The following is a 19,596-nucleotide window of genomic DNA, read 5'->3' as shown; positions in this document are numbered from 1 at the left end:
CTTGGAAGTAACGGACCCCTAAATTCGTGGTCGTCCGAGTGTGACGACACGTTCGCAAAGCTCCGTCGTTTGTTGACGTCTCCTCCCATACTACGTCACTACGACCCTACGGCCCCTACGGAGGTACACACGGACGCCAGCGGCGTAGGCCTCGGCGCTGTCCTTGCACAACGCAAACCAGGGTTCCCCGAATATGTCGTGGCATACGCAAGCCGTACGCTTACCAGAGCCGAGACCAATTACTCAGTCACGGAAAAAGAGTGCCTGGCGATCATATGGGCCCTTACAAAGTTTCGACCTTATTTGTATGGTCGCCCATTTGATGTCGTCACCGACCATCATGCACTATGCTGGCTGTCGTCATTGAAGGATCCCTCAGGCCGTCTCGCCCGCTGGGCACTTCGCCTGCAGGACTACGACATCCGCGTGCTGTACCGCAACGGACGCCAGCATGCTGACGCCGACGCCCTCTCGCGCTCTCCCTTGCCTGACGACAATGCCCCCTGCTCAGTATCTCACATAGCTGTTGCTTCAATCAGCGTTCACACCATCGCTACCGAACAGCGCAAGGATAAATGGATCACCTCGCTGATCGACTTGCTCACTGATCCGACGGCAACACCATCCACTCGCGCGTTACGTCGTCAAGCCCACCATTTCGCCGTTCGTGACGACCTCCTGCACCGACGCAATTACAACGCCGACGGCCGCCAATGGCTACTAGTGATACCCCGCAGTCTGCGTTCTGATATATGCGAGGCCTTCCACTCCGACCCGCAATGCGCGCACTCTGGGGTATCCAAAACTTACCACCGCATTCGACAACGATACTTCTGGCGTGGGATGTACCGCTACGTGCAGAAGTTCGTTCGCGCCTGCCTCGATTGCCAACGCCGAAAACCTGCAACGCACGTGTCGCCAGCAGGTCTACAACCATTACCTTGCCCTAACCGTCCGTTCGGGCGCGTGGGCATCGATTTGTATGGACCACTTCCTCTGAGTTCGGCTGGTAACCGCTGGGCCATCGTCGCTGTTGACCATCTAACGCGATACGCCGAAACCGCCGCCCTCCCAGCGGCTACAGCGCGCGATGTTGCCTCCTTCCTACTACACCGATTCATACTGCGTCACGGTCCACCCCAAGAGCTTCTCAGCGACCGAGGCCGTGTCTTCTTATCGGAAGTCGTGGAAGCCATTCTGAAAGAGTGCCATGCTGTTCACCGCAAAACTACTGCTTACCACCCGCAGACGAATGGCCTAACCGACAACTTTAACCGCACGCTCGGCGACATGCTGTCAATGTACGTCGCCGCCGATCACACCAATTGGGATGCCATTCTGCCCTTCGTCACCTACGCCTATAACACCGCCCCTCAGAGCACTACTGGTTTTTCACCGTTCTTCTTACTGTACGGAAGGCACCCGTCGCACACCATCGACACGATACTTCCATACAAGCCGGATTCATCTGAGTGTGCGCCTATTTCTGACACAGCCAGGCTCGCTGAAGAGTGTCGCGAGCTTGCCAAGACATTTACGACGCAGGAACAAGAGCTGCAGAAGAGCATTCGCGATGGCACCACCACTTCTGAACCCACGTTCCTTCCTGGAGCGCTCGTATGGCTCTCGGTCCCTACCACTGCAAGTGGCCTTTCTTCAAAACTGCTGCCGAAATACGAAGGCCCATACCGGGTCGTCGAGCGAACATCCCCGGTCAACTACTTGATCGAACCCATCGAACCAGCTTCGGACATGCGCCGTCGAGGGCGCGACATTGTCAACGTGGAGCGCCTCAAGGCCTACTATGACCCACTGATAGTGACGAGCTGTTAGGTCGCCGGACGGCTCCCTTTTCGTACCCGGGGTAATTGTAGAGAAGCCTTGGGACATGGTAATGGGTTACCCTCTCCAGCGCCTTCTAGTGGGTCATCCTCTTTGGCTGCTTAAAGAAAGAACGCCGCTCGCGCAGGGAGTTCGTGCCTTGCCGTGACTGTCGCCATTACTCATTGTCGTTGAGTGCTGTTAATTAAACACCTTAACAGACCGATATACCTCGGGAGAGGTATGCGAACATGTCAGTTAGGTCACTCGGTGATAGTGGGCGTGCGGACGCACGCGCAAAAAACGTGAAAACATATGTTGTAGCATCCACGCAGGGAAGAATCACTAGCAGCATGGGAGCAGGAGAGAGAGAGCCCAGATGGGAAAGAGTGCCAGAACGCCTGTCTGACTTTAGAAGCACTGCTATCGAGGTTAGGTACAGCCCCGTAAGGAGCGGCCTAAGCTGAGTGGTAAGCTGATTGGCTAAGGGTATGTCGAGGTGGACCAGCGATGCTGACCTCCCCTTTTCTTTTTTTGCTGCAAGTTATTAAAGACTGTATGGAATGCACTTTCGTTCAGTCTAGGCTGTAATCACTGAACCGATCGATCTGTAAAACTCCTTATGATGCAACGTTTGTCTGGGCCGTTACCACTAGATAGTCGAACAGTGAGACTCGTTTCGTCCTATGTTATAGCGTTCTAGGCTGTAACTTAAGAAAGTTAAATAATAGAGTAAGACGCTGTTTATACCTTTTTTGTCATCAGTGGGCTTCGGCAAGCTGCACATCTGGCTCTAAGCACTTTGTTACAATATATATCAAAGCTTTATTACCTCCAACCTGCCTGCTGCTTCATTAACGTAGATCGTTTCCCTGACGAGACTCTGTCTACTTCAAGGGGAACGAACAAACTACAACCATAACTAAGAACATAATAACTATTTTTTCAGCAAGGACGAAAGCATTTTCTCAATAAAATCCCATGTACGAGACACTGACCATAGAAAGTGTATGTTCCATGTTCAGTGTAGTACAAAAGCAGCGATTGTTACTCTTTTCTGCACAACTGTTGTTCCGTGAAAAGAGTTCCTACACTGAGTTCTTACTTAGCTAAAAAAGAATTGCTAGACGAGACCTCACAAGCTTTACCTTTCTCTTGAGTCTGCACCACATGTAACTTCAGTGATTTGAGTGACACACCGAAAAAATTTGGCGTTATTCTGGTTTTGTGGTAACGTGGCGATTGCATTTGATTAAGAAAGAACTAGTCAATAAAACCAGGCCTTGGTAGCCGCTGCCATGCATCTCATAGAGTTGGCAATATATTAGAAGAAAGTGATAATACTTCAGTTTATCACTTATTGACAATGCCATTGTTGCAGTAAAAAATCATTAAATTTGTTGCTATTACTTGGGCCTTTCTGAGGTTGTAGCCTATAAAGCGTCAAAAGTTTTAGTCATAATTGGCATAACAAATTTGTCCAGTCATCCGGTGAATTGGAAGCATGCATACAGGTTAGGTATGCTGCACCACCAACCCATAAAGTTCAGGGCCGCCATATGGTGAAGTCGGTCATGGGTCTGCGAAAATGAATCAGATGCATTCCGTGGGTTAACAATTCAAAGCACACAAGAGCTGATATTAACGGGTACAGCTTCCTGGAAAACACCACTTTGTATCTCCCATTGCAGGGCCTGGGATACGCTTCAACTTGACCTCAATATACGCAGACTGCAGCAGATGCAAGGTGATTCGCCATGACTACATCGATGGAGGTATTCCAATGAGTTTCATTTGATACACCGTTATGTGCCTGAGAATATTTACTTAATGAGTCTACAGATGTAGGTGCCATCGCACTAGTGTTTACGAGGAAAAAGGTTGTAAACATTCGTAGAAAAGGCAGTTGTTCGCGTATAGCCAAATATTTGCGAAATAAGGATCGTTAGAGTGTTATAAATAATGCCGTATCTTTAGTGACTGAAATTTCGCAAATGAATCGAAATATTTCTGGCGCTGTACAATCATCCCATCAAAATTCTCATAGAACACCCAATCGCACATCTTGAAAACAACTTAAGAGAAGTATTTTCCTGAGAGTTAGCTATACCAGTTGGCTCAGGCTAATGAAACGTATATTTCTTACCAGGCAGTTGTCCAGTTTTCTAGCACTTGTTTGGCATCGAATGAGTTCTTGTTTTATAGTTTTAAAGGTTTTAAAGCGTCGTCTTAATAGGGTGTTTTAGCAGTGTAAGTAATACCGCGCTGTTTGCGCCACGGTATTACCGTTCCGTGTTAAATACACCACCATCTGAAAACGCTTTAGCTGTGCGAGTTGCTCAGTGCGTATAACATGCTGAGTGCCTAAGAAAAGTCTTGTAGAATAAGAAAGCTGGTCGTAGCTTGCACTAGTTGCGCAAGGCTAAAGGCACAGCGGGGCTGATCGAAGCTTGGCTGGTCCTGGCCATACGATGTGATGCCAAGTTATACGAAGTGGTGCCAAGTGAGTCTAAGTTGTACGAAGTAATGCCAAATGATGATACCAAGTTCCAATCGAGTCCAGCGCAGCCGCGTCTCACCGTTTCGGCCAACTATGTCGTTGGATACTTCAAACGAGTCGGGTCTAGCCGTCTCGCTTGGCAGCACGCCGCGAGTCCCGGTAAGCGGCTTCCTGATCGGCAGTGCAAACCTTCTTCGGCCTGCCCATATTTGCACCCGGCGCCACGCGCCGGCTATATACATAACGAGGGAGCGCATGCGCGGTTGGCCGAGATATCACCTCTGGCGCGGCCGAATGGTTGCGCGGTGTCCAGGCAGGCTGGCTGGTGGCGGAGCAGTGTATGGGCTTTCGAAGCAGGCGCACAGCTGTGCAACCGGGTGCTAGGCAATGCGCGGTGAGGTTTTTTCGCGTTAGACAGATTGCCGCTGGCTTGCTCCGCTGTTAAAATTGCGACGTACCCACCAAGAGCGTACGGTAGTGCTGTGCTAACCATAGGACTAGCTCCCAACTAAATGGCTCTATTAATTGTTGGATAATACTATCACGCGTAACAGAAGTGAGAAAATTCAACTGAAAAACTCCAGGGTGTACGTCGTATCAGGAGCTGCAAATATACTTGTACACTGACGCAAGCCTTTTCTTCATGCAGGATGCTGCTTGTGGCAGCTAGAGAGCGCCCTTGGCCAAGATGTGGAATGCTGTAATTTCATTTACGACTTGGTGTGCGGACCAAGATATCCAGTTTGCGAGGACGTTTAATAAAGAGGGGATACTGCGTTCTCCATCATTGCATTCAATCAACTACTGAATACTTTTTCTAAAAAGAACGCTGTACAAGAAAGCTTAGGCTTTAAACGATGTTCACAATGTGCGCAACCCACGAAGTGCCGTGACCAAAGAAGAGCAAGTCATCTGCTTTGCACATGCAACTGAGATTCCAATTGGAGGAAAGTACTAAACGTCCGTGCACACGTGAAGCTTACTGCGGGAGATAGGTGCATGTATCGACTACTCTTTCGTCTCATAAGCAGTTCACGAACCAACAGCCGAAGTAACGAGACAAGAACAAGCAACGATAGGTAGAGCATAAACGTATAACCCTAAAGTTAGGGAGGGGTGTGGGGGCTATACAGGAAGCAATGACACCATGATATTTAAAGCGGAATGAAAAGCCATTCCCTGTAAAAGCTGCATTTGTTTCGTATACGAATAAAACCGATCAGCGAAGCTCCTTAGAAATGGGACCCAAACGACTATGCACCTAATCTCACTGCTGGCTTTCAAGAAGGCAGTAGGGTGGGGAGCGGATGAGCCCCAGGTGATTGACAGTTTATATCCACGCAGGAATGGTGAGAACAGATATTGGTAATTTAAATGCAAGAGCCTTAGGAAAAAACGACATCTGCAGCATTGATCCAACGAATGGAAAGAATAAATATTACGATCCCAGCAGTAATCGAACCCAAGCATTTTGACATGCCGTATAAACTGCAATCAAGTGCTCCATAAGTTAATTTTCAATATTGCAAATACAGAAAGATTGCAGTGATACTGTTGCGAATGTGGAATCTGGTCTAAGTGTTTCTTTTGATGCCAAAAATGCACACATTTCCAAGGAGTATTAGTTAGACTTGAATTATTATTAGTTCACCAGAAGCGACAACCATTTTCTGGGCAGTTAATGTGTCGGCACCGAATTTCTGCTGTCTAGTCGGATAGTGAGACGTTGAAGGATGACTACTTGATATTCAACTTTCAGGTTCGAACGCTCCGCTCTGGAGTTTGGACACCAGTGCCGTGACTGACCTCACTAAAGCCTAGCAACAACCTAGAAGCAACCTGACTAGACTTCAGAATCGTACAGTTTCGCTGTTTCAAGCCTTACGCGGCGCTAGTAGTCCAAGTCACGCCAAATTCTGTTTCTTCACTAATTCTATAAAATGTTTATACAGCAGTGCGCTGCACCACACTACATCTCTTACGCTGAAAAAGGTTATGGGAAATGGCATGGAATACTCTCAGCAAATGCTGTGATGTGCGTACCGCCGGAATTGCGTGAAAAATGAGCAACTATAGGCTGTAACAAGCACTGCTATGCCTTCTTCAACAGCTGAAATTTGTCAAATCAAACGAATGCTTTACTTCAACTTTACCATGATATCAATGAACTGATAACAGAACACATATGCGTGCCACTTCGTGAATATGTGTTCCTGAGAGCTGGCGATTATATTTGGCAAAAGCTAATAATTTTTTTAATATTTTACTGGAAGCTGTCTAGTTGGCTATCCCATGTTTGGGGCCGCATTCTTACCTGACGCAGTCCCGATCAAATTGATTCTTGTGTAGAACACTGGTTTCAGTGTCTGCAATTTTTCAAGCTTTTCTTTGGTGTTTGTGGAAGACACCGTTCCCGTGACTGCGGAAATGCACGTGGATTCACCTGGGCTTTAGCCCAAACCATCCACGTCAACTGCAGCTGCTCTGAGAAAGCGCACCGGTAACCCGAGTGATGCCGACAGCGAGGACACGCTGATTTACTCTACGGCCATTGACGAAAGCTCAGTGGTGACTTCGTGCCTGTGACAAGGCGTAAAGTAGAAAGACTACTGATGGCATCTCCTTCAACAAGTAAGACTACTACGAAGACGCCAGAGCCACCGGTTCACACAATTCTGTTTGTGTCTGTGGCTGCTGCTGATAGTCTAAACCGGCTCAATCATCAAGCCAGGTCTAGGTCTCTTGGGGCCCTCGCCCCGGGACAAATCCTGGATGTGCAGATCAATGGCCGTAAGAATTTTCTGGCCGTAGACGTCGCGCAACCAAGCACACGGGATGTATTGAGTAAATCAAGGTGTTGGAGGACTCAAACTTGCGTTCCTACAGACCTGACGGCAGGCACTCTACAGCCGGTGTTATATACGATGTCGACATTTCCATAAGCGAAGTTGACTTCCCGGTTCTCATTAAGCTGGTGCAGGAAGAACCTATCATAATGCAAACCCGTCGTCTTGGTAACTCACACTGTGTTAAACTGGTGTTCCAAGGAGACAGTCTTCTATCGCAAGTCAAAGTAGGCCATTTTCGACACGTAGTGCGACCCTTTGTGCCGAGGCTACTTCAATGCCGTAACTGTTTTAAGATGGGACACGTCAGCGCTGTTTGTACAAACCCCGCCGTGTGTGCGTGATGCTCAGAGTCGCACAGCTCAGACGCCTGCCATGCAGAACATCGCAAGTGCGGCATTTGCCACGCATCGTCAAAGGATTGCCCTAATATGAAAAAAATCACAGCATACCCACGGAGTGAATGATGATGAGTGGGCGAAGCTGCGGAGGTTCATCGGTAAACCGTGAATCTTCCGTGAATTCTGCCCAGTACATCATCACCGACGTGAGATCGGGCGCGTTTATACTAAAGGTTCGATGAGAGTTATGACGACTTGCAGCTCACTTTAATTTTACATGTACGCTGTGAATTTTCATTGTTTAGAAAACCATTGCTTTAGAAAACATCTGGCGTCTTTCGTTAAGCAGCTGGCGTCTTTTCGTTTTGCTTTAGAAACATCTGGCGTCTTTTCGTTTTGCTTTTAGAAAACATCTGGTATCTTTCGATGGTTTATTTCATCAATCAACGGCGTTTTGAACAAAACTTTTATTGTTTAATCACGCACAGGAGAAATCTCACCAGGCACTACCTTCGAGGTAAACAATGGCTGCTAATGGTAATGAGAGACAGAAGAAGTCGGCTTTTAGACACTTCTGCTTCTACTAACGTTTCCTACTGAAACATGCCAATGGCTGCTAATGGGGAATGAGAGACAGAAGAATTCGGCTTTTAGTTAACGCGCACGCTGCGAATTTTTTATTGTTCAACAACGCGCAAGAGAAATCTCCCACCGGCACCACATTGGAGGTCAAGATCTGGTACTAGCGTTACGACTGGTTACGCACTACGAGGGACGAACGGGTGCCGCTTTAAGGAGCTTCGCCCCTAAAATGAGATGCAGGTGTTGAGGCAAACGGTGCGGGCGGCTCAACCCAGAGAGACGCTGCTGCCGAAGTGCGACACCGGCGTTCTCGTCACCGGAGGCCTTCTCAGCCTTGTGGTATACTGCTGCCGAAGCTGGGGACGCACCTCTCCAAATGACCGCCCATACATCACCACAAGCATCCAGCAACACCGGGAATGAACAGTCTAAGAAAGACACGAGCATCATAGGCCACTTGACGCATGGCCAGCGTTGCTGACGGTGCACCCGCCAGCAGAGCCACAGCGTCGCTCGTCTAAAATCATTCCGAGCGACAGTGCGAGGATAGTCGAGATAAAAAGGTCGTAGCCATGGTAAAGCCCTCATGGATACGATTCGTGCGCTCCTAACTAGCATTCACACTCCGTCGACTAAGAGTGAACTTCAAATATTTGATGCATGGACACGGTGCTATCAAGCCTGGAGCAGCACCATAGCTCCTCCTCTGCAAGCCTTCCGTAAAGATGTCAAAGAAGCATTGATTTTCGATGGAATGCCCGAGGCCTCAAACCCCGCATATCGGATATTCGACCATTTGTGTTCAAGAACCAATTCCCGATTATCGCTCTTTGCGAGCCACGCCTTCACAATGCAATGCGGTTATCTAGGTACGAAGCCTTCAAGTCGGCTACCTGCAACGAGCAGAGTAAAGTCATTGTTTATATGAGATACGAGCTTACCTATATGAACACCCAGTAGCACCTGACGATAAGAACAAGTGCGTCTGCCTGACAGTAAAACGCAGGGACCACTTTCACGCCAGTAGGTGCATGTATTTCACCCTCAAGCCGTTTTGACACTGCAAGACTAAGCGCAATTTTATCAGCGACTCCTGGCTCATGAATGGTTACCGGTGATTTAAACGCTCACCACCCACTATGGGGATGTCAGAAAATGGATCGTCGCGGAAGACAAGTTTTCTCCTTTGAGTCGGATCAGGATCTGCACCATGTAAATGACGCAGTCCTACGTTTCTGCGGGGATCGGCATACAACAGATGCCTCAACCTCACGTTTGTGTCACGAAGCCTAACTGACAAGGTGCAGTGGTTTGTAGATAATGAGGCCCATGGTAGTGACCACACTCCAACTTATTTAAAAATCAAAGGCATGAGCAAATCACAAAATTTCACCGCTTCGCCTCGCTTCGAATGGCCAAAGTTCAGGTCGGTAACAAAAGAGAGGTGTCAGGAAAATCAAGCGCGTCCTCTTGAAAATCTGGAGGATATGATCACCGATGTTGCTCAAGAAGCGACTCATAATTTCGAACCTACATCAAAATTCGAGAGTCGCACCTCTGAGGGATCATCGAAGAGAGTATAAATATTTAAAAAGAGAGCTAAAGTGTATGTTTAATGGGAGTTTTATATATGCCAGGTCAGAGCTCTCCAAAAAAATTACACCTTTTCCCTCTAAAGGGGATAATGAGGCGATGCGAAGCCGGAGCACTTGCACGATCGCGTTCAGTTGGCGTTCGTTGGGCATGCTACCGACCTCGCGTCGTGGAACAGGAAGAGGAACGCTACGCGCGTCTTTTATTCCCTCTAGCCTGGCCGTTAATTCTCACAGGGCGAGCGCGGAACGCGGTCGACAGGCGTGGGAGAGGGGGGCAGCGTAGGAGAGGAGAGAGAGGGGGAGGGGACGCGCATGCGCTGGCACTCATCGCGGCGTTGCGCAGGAGGGAATTTCAGCATATCCAGCCCGCGTTTCAGAGGAAGAGTGGAGAGTGGTAGGGAAGAGGGGAAGTGGAGAGGGTATGGGGAGAGAGGAAGACGAACGTGGAGAGGGAGAAGGGGAGAAAGGAAGTGGAGAGGAGGTGTGTGGAGAGGGTATGCGCATGCGCAGTAAGGGCGGTCACGCCGCACACCACCACCACCACCGGTTTGAACTCCGCTATAAGATGCTTCGCATCTAAAAAGAGTAACATCACTTTTTCTACCCGAAGTGTAGAGAAGTAATACACCTTCAAAACAACCAATTCACCTCTATTCTTTCTACCCTCCACCTGGATGGCGTTGAAAATGAAGAGGTGGTGCGCGGGCTTGGGACGCCGCAGGGGAAGGCCACTAGGGATGAGGCGTCGAAGAGCAGCAACCACGAGTACCTGTTTGTTATAGCTACTATAAAGCCACACGTACGAGTATTGTGCTCATGAAGCTTCGTATCGAAGAGCAATTCTTTCCGCTTGACTGTAACGTATTTTCCAATGTGGAGAACTCTCACCTATACCTTATGCAATCTTCAGTCACATTCATGTGAGCATGGAACACAACTTGACCTTCTTGATGATCTCCAACGCTGCAGTTGCTCACAGCTGAAGAGCCGCAACAAGAAACCACATGGCGCGGGTGACTGTTCTTGTTTTTTCTGACGGCCAACACGCCTAACTCGTGGTGCCAAGAGAAATAATGAAAGCCCAACTTTACTGCTTTAGGTGAGAACGTTGTCAGTAATGGTAAGGACTTCCGTCGATACTATAGTCTGCAAACGCTTCTAAGATGCCGATGATCAAGCACCTTACGATACGTGGATGCGTACAGCGGGGAAGGAACTCTGCTTGCATACAGCTGAACACCAGTGCGATATAGCTGTTTCTGATGAGCCAAACATGCGGCACTTTAAGTAACACTGTTCCGTTATGCCTCGCGCCAGATTTATGCCCCAGCTGACGAAAGCGGTGTGGACCAGGAACACTATCTGTACAGCCCAATCAAACGTTCTTGTTTACCGGAAATCCCACGCTTTCGATTGAAAACGTGGAGCATTACGTCCTAATAAACATTTTGGTACATCTCCCCGGCTGGCATAGGTCTATGAGGACGCTGAAGAGGAGCTGTGTGCAGTGGCGCCAAGGTAGCGCAGCGAAAGAACTGGGAATGAGCGTTACGCCTGGGCCCGCGATCGGCGCGCTTACCCTTGCTTATCTTGCGGCGCCTTGTAGCAGTCGCAGCAGCTTGCAACGAGGTCTTAACTATTAAGACTTGTTCTGCGGCCTGTTCCCCGTGAAGAACAGTTCGCAAGGGAATATTGTGTACACGCGCGCAGCAACAGCTTGATTCTGTTATACAAGTACGCAAAATTCTCTAGTGAAACATGGGTTGCGATGTATTGCGCTGCATGGGCCTTACAGGGGGGACACTAAGCATGCATCCACACGACGGACTAAATTCGTCTTTTCCGCGGTGGACGGATCATTACGTGGCCTTGCGTCGCGGATTTGTGCCATCCGTCTCGCGTCCTCGGACCTCGCGGACGGAAAATGCCAAGCTATGTTACAACGAAAGCTGTTTTGAGATCAGTTCAACGGCCGTTTTTGGCGCCGCTGCCGCCGCGGCCGCCGGTGTCCGTAACCACTATCGCTCGAAATAAGAAAAAAAAACGAAATAAGAAAAACAATTCACAGCATATCCACGTGGTGAATGATGATGAGTGGGGCAAAGCTCCGGAGAGAACCATCGGTAAACCGTGAATTATCGGTAAACCGTCGTCAAAGAGCATATAGTATGAGTCATGGTGTTGATTGCAATCACTGCCTGCATCGCATCTTCCAGGTCGGTAACCTCCGGCGCCGGCTCGATCTCGTCGTCATCCACGTCACCGTCATCGTCTATGTGCACGAGGCGCTTCCAATCCATTTTGATAGTGAGGTACTTGTGTATCGGAGACTGCTCCAGGTGTTTGAGCCATTCGTGCACGTGACGTTTCTTCACGAGTCCCTTCTTATACGATGGTTTACTAAGAAGGCGGCGCTTGAGATGAACGTAGATGGCCGCATCGTCCGGAACGTTCCGCGGTAGGCACTGAACCGTGTTGGGGACGTTTATCGGAACGTTCACCACTTGCCCCTTGATGCCGTATCGACCACTACCGTGCGTGAAACGCCTTATGCTCACGAACGGTAACCGAGGAGCTTTCAGGCGTTCTTCGAACGGGTTGAGCGGGGGCAAGTGCTCGGGTTTTGCCGGGTATCTGTAGCCATACGGGACGCTCATCGGGGGCACCTTCCCCGCCACCAACGAATCCTTGCAGCTGGAGCAGATCTTGTACTCACTGTGATCGCTGATGGCGGGGAACTCGCGCTGCAGCACGGCGATGGTATTGGCGCGAGCCTGGTCCTTCTTGATGGAAGATATTGTGACTCGATTGTTTGAGAACCACAATCTGTCGCACACACCACAACTATGGCCGAAACTGATGTCAAGGAAGTTTCCCTGGAAGCGCGCGTCGGCGCCTTCGGGCAGAGCCCGCCTGATGCGTTTTGCAGCCACTTCACGTGCTCTCACAGCCTCGGGCTCTGCCTGCCGGTACGCACGCTTTCTCGCCGCTTCACGGTCCTTCACATTTTGAAGATCCGATTCGCGCCGCAGCCGTGCAGCTTCGGCCTTGCGGGTTCGAACGGCGGGGTCTTCGCGCCGCAGCCGTGCAGCTTGTCGAGCAGCTTCGGCCTCGCGGGCTCGAACGGCGGGGTCTTCTCGCCACAGCCGTGCACCTTGTCAAGCGGCTTCGGCCTCGCGGGCTCGAACGGCGGGATCTGCTTCTCGGCGTCGACGTGCAGCTTCGGCCTCGCGGGCTCTCACCTCAGGATTCTGTCTGCGAGCGCGCGCTGCCGCCGCCTTCCGTGCCCTCGGTTCCGCAGCCTTGTCTTCCATCCGGCGAATCCGAGCGAAAGACAAAGCACGCCAAGAGGGAGCCTCAGGGCGCGTTACTTCTGAAATGTTGTCTTCGGGCGTCGTTGAAAACACGAGACGTAGTAAACAAGAAAGAACGCCACACAGGCAAACACGCACGAGAGTCTCACTCGTCAACGTCGTCTTCTTCTTCTACTGCATACCAGAACGCGCGCAGTAAAGAAGAAAGAACATCACACAGGCGAACAGGCACGAGAGACTCATTCGTCAACGTCGTCTTCTACTGCATACTAGAACGCGCGCTTGTCACGAACTACAGTCGGCATGGTATGGTATGGAAAAACTTTATTTAGGTCGGTCGGGGCGTGAACTGGCACGTAGCGGGCCGCTCCCACGTCGGGACAGATAGGCCTAACCTGTCCGCCACGTCGTGGGCCCGTTGGGCTGCCCATAGCTGCATCCTGAAATCCGTACAGTCGGTGACAGCCAATAATAAATGTAAGCTCCGCCCACGAGGCCGCATTGCTCATATTTTGCATGGCTCCGCGCTACAAACGAAGTAGTTCCTAAACAATAGCAATAATTTTCACGCGTATAAGCATTATCTTGCAATACTGCATTGATATTGAAATAAAGAAAGCAAAGCTACCCTACTGAAACGTTCCGTATGCCAGTCCAATAATTCCATATGTTTTCATACGGAATCCATATGTTTTCCGTATATTTTCTATGCGTTTTCCATATATTTCCGTAAGACTCTTACGGAAAGATACGGAAATATTGGACTGGCATACGGAACGTTTCAGTAGGGATATCAAATAAATTGTGAAGACACGGAGTTCAGCGTTAGCATAACAATATATGTGTTGTTTAAATAGCACCTCCGGCCGCGTTCATCTCGGAGTCTATACGAAGAAGTAATGTACATCTCAAAGGTGATGTTTCTGCGCAGTACCTAATATGGTATTGAAACAAGAATGACACATAAAACCTAAATTTAACATAAAACCTAAACAAGGGAATCGTTATTTTGTGGTTTCACAGAACAACATTAATCAGATTTAATAAAGTCGTTTGTAATTTCTCTGCGAAACTCTCGCCGCCAGTTTTCTTCACTGTCTGCTGTAACTATGCCAACTGTGACTCAAACCGAAGTATGGCGAAGTGGTCTGAGATTGTCTTTGTGAATTTCGACTCTTGTGTTGCCGTAAATACCGCATTTGCGTCTCTAGTCGCCGTGCTTGTCATCGTGTTTGAGGAAAACGTCAAGGCTTCATTTGACGTCTTGTTTCAACGAAATAAAAGCCTGTAGCACACATGGCGTTTAACTGTGGGGGCCATTGCATGCGTTGCCGTTACGTTCACGCCAAGGAGATGTACGCGGCTAAATTGGCATTGACTAAAAACTTTACGTGGGATTGTTTCTCGCTTCGGCAACTTGAACTGGTACTGCCATTACCCCTTAAGCACTTGAACGTTGAAGTTTCTAATTAATTTATTATTTATTTATTACATACCTGCGTCGACCCAGTGGGCATTACAGCAGGGGGCCCACTTTTGCGAGAAGAGGGGCCCCTACCTTCTATATATGTTAGTGTCTGTGCGAAGCTACATATATATTTACGTCAGGCCCGTAGCCAGGGGGGAGGGGCCGGGGAGCCCGCCCCCCCCGAAATTTTTATGATACATGGTGTTTTATCGAAAATAAAGAATAAAAATAGGCGTTTTTCTTAAATAGTCAAGGCTTTCAGCAAGTGCCCCCCCGCCTCCCCGAAAAAAATTCCTGGCTACGGGCCTGATTTACGTAGATTGTGAGGAGGCTGTCATCGGTTGACGTAAGACAAACAGGAAAAGGATAGACGCGTCTCAAAAGATAGTTTATTTGTCAACGTTTCGATCGGAGACCGATCTTTATCAAGGCAAAATTTAAGAGATTTCGATGCACTTTTATAGCAGCGTCCTCAGTGCAGGTAGAGCGAGAAAAAAAAATAAACAATAAAATATGTAGAAATGAAAAAAAAATCAGTAGCCAAAGGACCACAGCTATACACTCAGACATAGAAAAAATCACACCATCTCCCGCTAAAGGGGACCATGAGGCGATGCGAAGCAGTGTTTCTGCATGTACAGCCCGCGTTTCAGAGGTGTAGTGGTGAGGGGGAAAGGGGAGAGGGGAAGTGGAGAGGGGGAATAGAGAGGACGGATGGAAAAAGGAAGGGGAAGAGGGAGGGGAAAGGGAAAGGGGAAACGGAAGGGGTGAGGTGATGTGGAGAGGGGGAAAGGGGGGGAGAGGAGAGGGGAGGGGAGGAGCGGATAGGGGAAGTGTAGAGGGGGAAGGGAAAGGGGATAGGTGATGTGGAGAGAGGGAGTGGAGAGGGGAAGTGGAGAAGGTTTGCGCATGCGCAGTAAGGGTGGTCACGACGCACACCACCAGCACCACCACCACCACCGGATTGAACTGCGCTACAAGATGCTTCACATCTAAAACATGTGCATCCTCGAAGAAAAAAAAAGGAAAACATATAGATGTCTATATAGATAATTTTGGTGGACACAATCAGTAAGTACATTCCTTTCGTACATTGTCAAGCCCCACCTCTCCGGCTCCCCCCTCCTCATTTGTTCGCGAAGCATAGCGAGCGGCTGAGGCTTCACAAGAAGGGATAAGCGCTTGAAAAAGGGGTCTGTGCACTATAAGCTTCACGAGTTTAATATAAACAAAGTATCACTGCGTAATATATGCACACACTACACGCGAAATGCTAAAAAACGCACGTTAGACAAAAACAACAATTCCAAATATGATATCGTGAAGTATGATGCAACGCCATGAAGAACAAAAGCTTTATTTTTTTTCACTCAATAATAGTTTTAGCGGCGTCATTTCAGTTACGATCACAATCCATGCAATCGACGTGTCACAGCGAGCGCATCATTTCACGGTTTGTAGTCAACAATTACCTCGCATGGCGTTTCTCATTGCAAGACGTTCGTGCATCGAGCGCGAGACTTTCGCGACGGGCACTTCAAGGTAGCACATCATTCTGGGCTGGTGGAACTGAATTCCGTTAAGACGACGCAACTGCGCCAATAGGCACACGTCACATAACCACACGCGCACCGGCTGACCACAATTATCTTCTTATAATACACACACCACTGCATATTCTTCACACCTGGTTTGTTTACATTCGCATTGTGGTGCGCTAACGGGTTATGTTGGTCGCCTTCTTTTTCTCACGCTTCGTCCGCACATACGTCTCTCATATAGGCACACAGCACGGCGCATATCACAATATATCACCAAGATTGCGACGTTACGAGTTCCAAGTAACACACACACACGCGGACATGTGGCAACGCAAATGTCATGGCTTTCGCGGGCGGTAAATCGTACACAGACGCGCATATTCCGACTTCACTTTCACTTCACTGCACACGAATGAACGCGACGACAATCGCCGATGTGGTGAACCTCAGGCGATATGCTTGGTGTATCCGAGCGATGGAGGGAGGGAACACACACCGTGCTGCAACTTGACGCTGCCGAAACGACGGAACGCGCTAAAGCGTTGTATACTCCGAGCTGCTGCCGCTTCGGTGCACTTCAAACGCGGTACATTCACAAGCTTCTACTGCATCGGATGACGACCGGCGAGGACAATGCTGGGTACGTGCGGAAAACAGTAGGAAAGAGGTTCTTCTGGAAGAAGCAAACACCGCAGGAAATTGGAATTGACGGATCTCGGTCTCGGTGCAGCGGTACCTCGCCTCTCGTCGCGAACGGCGCCATGTTCCATTTTTCATTGGTTCGTCTTAACCGTTACGTCATGGTAAGGAGCGGCCGCAGTTGGACGCGCATAATACAAATGGACAGCGGTACAGTTTACTTTTTATTCTTAGCTTGTCACCGACTATAGCGGTGGCTACTACAAAAAAACAAACAAACAAACGGAGGATGGACAGACCCACGGCATAAGGAGCTTCGCCCCTAACGATTTCCAGGATGGAACGGGTTTCGATCCTGGGCCCTCTGCGTGGGACCCCAGTGTTGTACGCCAGAGCCATGCCGGTGCTTGGAACTGCCTTGCAAGAAGACGCTATACAGACTTCATGTCCAGAAGGAACCACATTAACATATGCATTTTATTGTGGTAGAAGCGTGAAATAACAACCACGCACCACACAACGCGAATTCTGTAACCAGGCGTCACACAATGCGAACTGCGCAACGAGTGGGCTGTTGGATGCTTCCACACCCATTACAAGGGGTTCTGCAATAATTCTTCATCGTCATCAGGTACAACACCAACAAAGTGCGCATAATGCCTTACATGTTTTTAGCGGGTACCACGGCTCTCCGTGGCATAGTGGCTGTTCCCTACTTCACAGAAATTATGATGAGTTATAGCGTAGTGGGTTCCTCGCAAGTGCACTTGCATTGATTGCCAAGGAAGCCCATAAGCCCATCATCCATTTCCTCAGGGTCTCAATAAAGTTCTTCCCTCCTCTCTCTTTCTCACGTCAACGTATGTTATATTGCATGGTGGGAGAGTGAAATAGCGACCAGGCGTCACATAATGCGAATTACGTAACTGGTAAGCCGTTTAAAGCTTCCAACCCATTACAAGGGCTGAGCCACAATTCTTCATCGTCATCAGTCGTCACGTAAACAAAGTGCACATAATGCCTTACATATGTGTATCTGGAACCTCGCTTCAGCGCACAATGATGAATAATGGCGTTGTAGGTGCTTCCCAACTTCACACATATTGTGATTTATTGCGCAGTGGGTACCTTGCTAGTGTGTTTGTATTAGTAGCCCAAGGGAGAGTTTACAACGGGCTCTAGAAATGCCGCTCTTCCAGCTTTCGCTGTGACTGTCCTGCGCTTTCCGCGCAGGCCTGGCGGCGCAGGCGGCGGCGGCGGACAACTACGGCGCCAAAAACGACCGTTGAAATGATCTCATAACAGCTTTCGCTGTAAAAACGCCAGGCCTGTGCGGAAAGTGGAGCACAGTCACAGCGAAAGCTGGAAGAGCGGCAATTCTAGAGCCCGTTATAAGCTCTCTTGTGGCTACTAATACAAGTACATTACAACGTACCCACTACGCCACAAAGCATAATTTTTGGGAAGTTGGGAAGCACCCACCACGACATTATTCGTTATTCTGCGGAGAAGCAAGGTACCATCTGTGAGGCATTATGTGCACTTTGTGATTGCGGTGGTTCATGACGATGAAGAATTATGGCTGAGTCCTTTGTAATGGGTTGGAAGCTTTAAACGGCCCACTAGTTACGTAATTCATATTGTGTGACGCCCGGACAATATTTAACTGTCGCACCACGCTTTAAAACATACGTTAACCGGAGAAACGGAGAGCGAGAGAGAGAAGGAATTAACTTTATTGAGAGCCTGAGGGAATGGATCATGGGAGCCTTATGGGCTTCCTTGGTAACCAATAGAAGTGCACTTGCCGGGAACCCACTACGCTATAAATCATCTCAATTTTTGTGAAGTAGAGAAGCAGCCACTATGCAATTTTTTGTCATTCTGCGGAGAACCGTGGTACTCGCTAAACACCTGTAAGGCATTTTGTGCACTTTGTTGATGCTGTGGCTGATGACGATGAAGAATTATCGTAGAGGCCTTTGTAATGGGTTGGAAGCACTCAACAACCCACTCGTTGCGCAATTTGTATTGTGTGACGCCCGGTTACAGAATTCGCGTTTGTGTGACGCCTGGTTGTTATTTTACTCTTCTACCACACTACATTACATATGTTAATGTGGTTCCTTCCCGACATGAAGCCTGTATAGGGTCTTTTTGCAACGCAGGCTCTAGCACCGGCATGGCCATGAGGTAGAACACTGGGCTCTCACGCAGAGGGGCCCAGGTTCGAACCTCAGTCCATCCTGGAAATTTTTTCTTATTTCCTTTTTTTCTTATTTCGTGCGATAGTGGTTACGGACACCGACGGCGGTGGCGGACAACTACGGCGCCAACAACGGCTGTTGAAATGATCTCATAACAGCCTTCGCTGTAAAAAGAAATGGTAGTGCTGAATTAAAGAATTCAGGAGCCCGACTGGAACACAGCTACAGGTGCTGCAATACCTTTTACAGCGAAATCTGTTATGAGATCATTTCAACGGCCGTTTTTGGCGCCGTAGTTGTCCGCCGGCGCCGCCGCCGCCAGTGGCCGTAACCACTATCGCACGAAATAAGAAAAAAAAGGAAATAAGAAAAACATTCCAGGATGGAACGAGGTTAGAACCCGGGCCCTATGCGTGGGAGCCCGGTGCTCTACCTCTGGGCCATGCCGGCGCATGAAACTGCGTTGCAAAAAGACCCTGTACAGGCTTCATGTCGGGCAGGAACCACATTAACATATGTAATGTAGTGTGGCAGAAGAGTAAAATAACAACCAGGCGTCACACAAACGCGAATTCTGTAACCGGGCGTCACACAATGCAATTGCGCAACGAGTGGGTAGTTGAGTGCTTCCAACGCATTACATAGGCCTCTACGATAATTCTTCATCGTCATCAGCCACAGCATCAACAAAGTGCACATAATGCCTTACAGGTGCTCAGCGAGTACCACGGTTCTCCGCAGA

At 49.0% G+C, this 19,596-nt stretch overlaps 1 pseudogene; it reads right to left on the bottom strand.

The window, feature by feature from the left end:
- Positions 1-8,935: 8,935 nt before the first annotated feature.
- Positions 8,936-12,999, bottom strand: LOC125757826 (uncharacterized; annotated as a pseudogene).
- Positions 13,000-19,596: the final 6,597 nt, after the last annotated feature.

Source organism: Rhipicephalus sanguineus, chromosome 3, assembly GCF_013339695.2.
Source record: "Rhipicephalus sanguineus isolate Rsan-2018 chromosome 3, BIME_Rsan_1.4, whole genome shotgun sequence".
Taxonomy (NCBI): Eukaryota; Metazoa; Arthropoda; class Arachnida; order Ixodida; family Ixodidae; genus Rhipicephalus; species Rhipicephalus sanguineus.
This window is presented reverse-complemented; position numbering and strand designations above follow the sequence as displayed.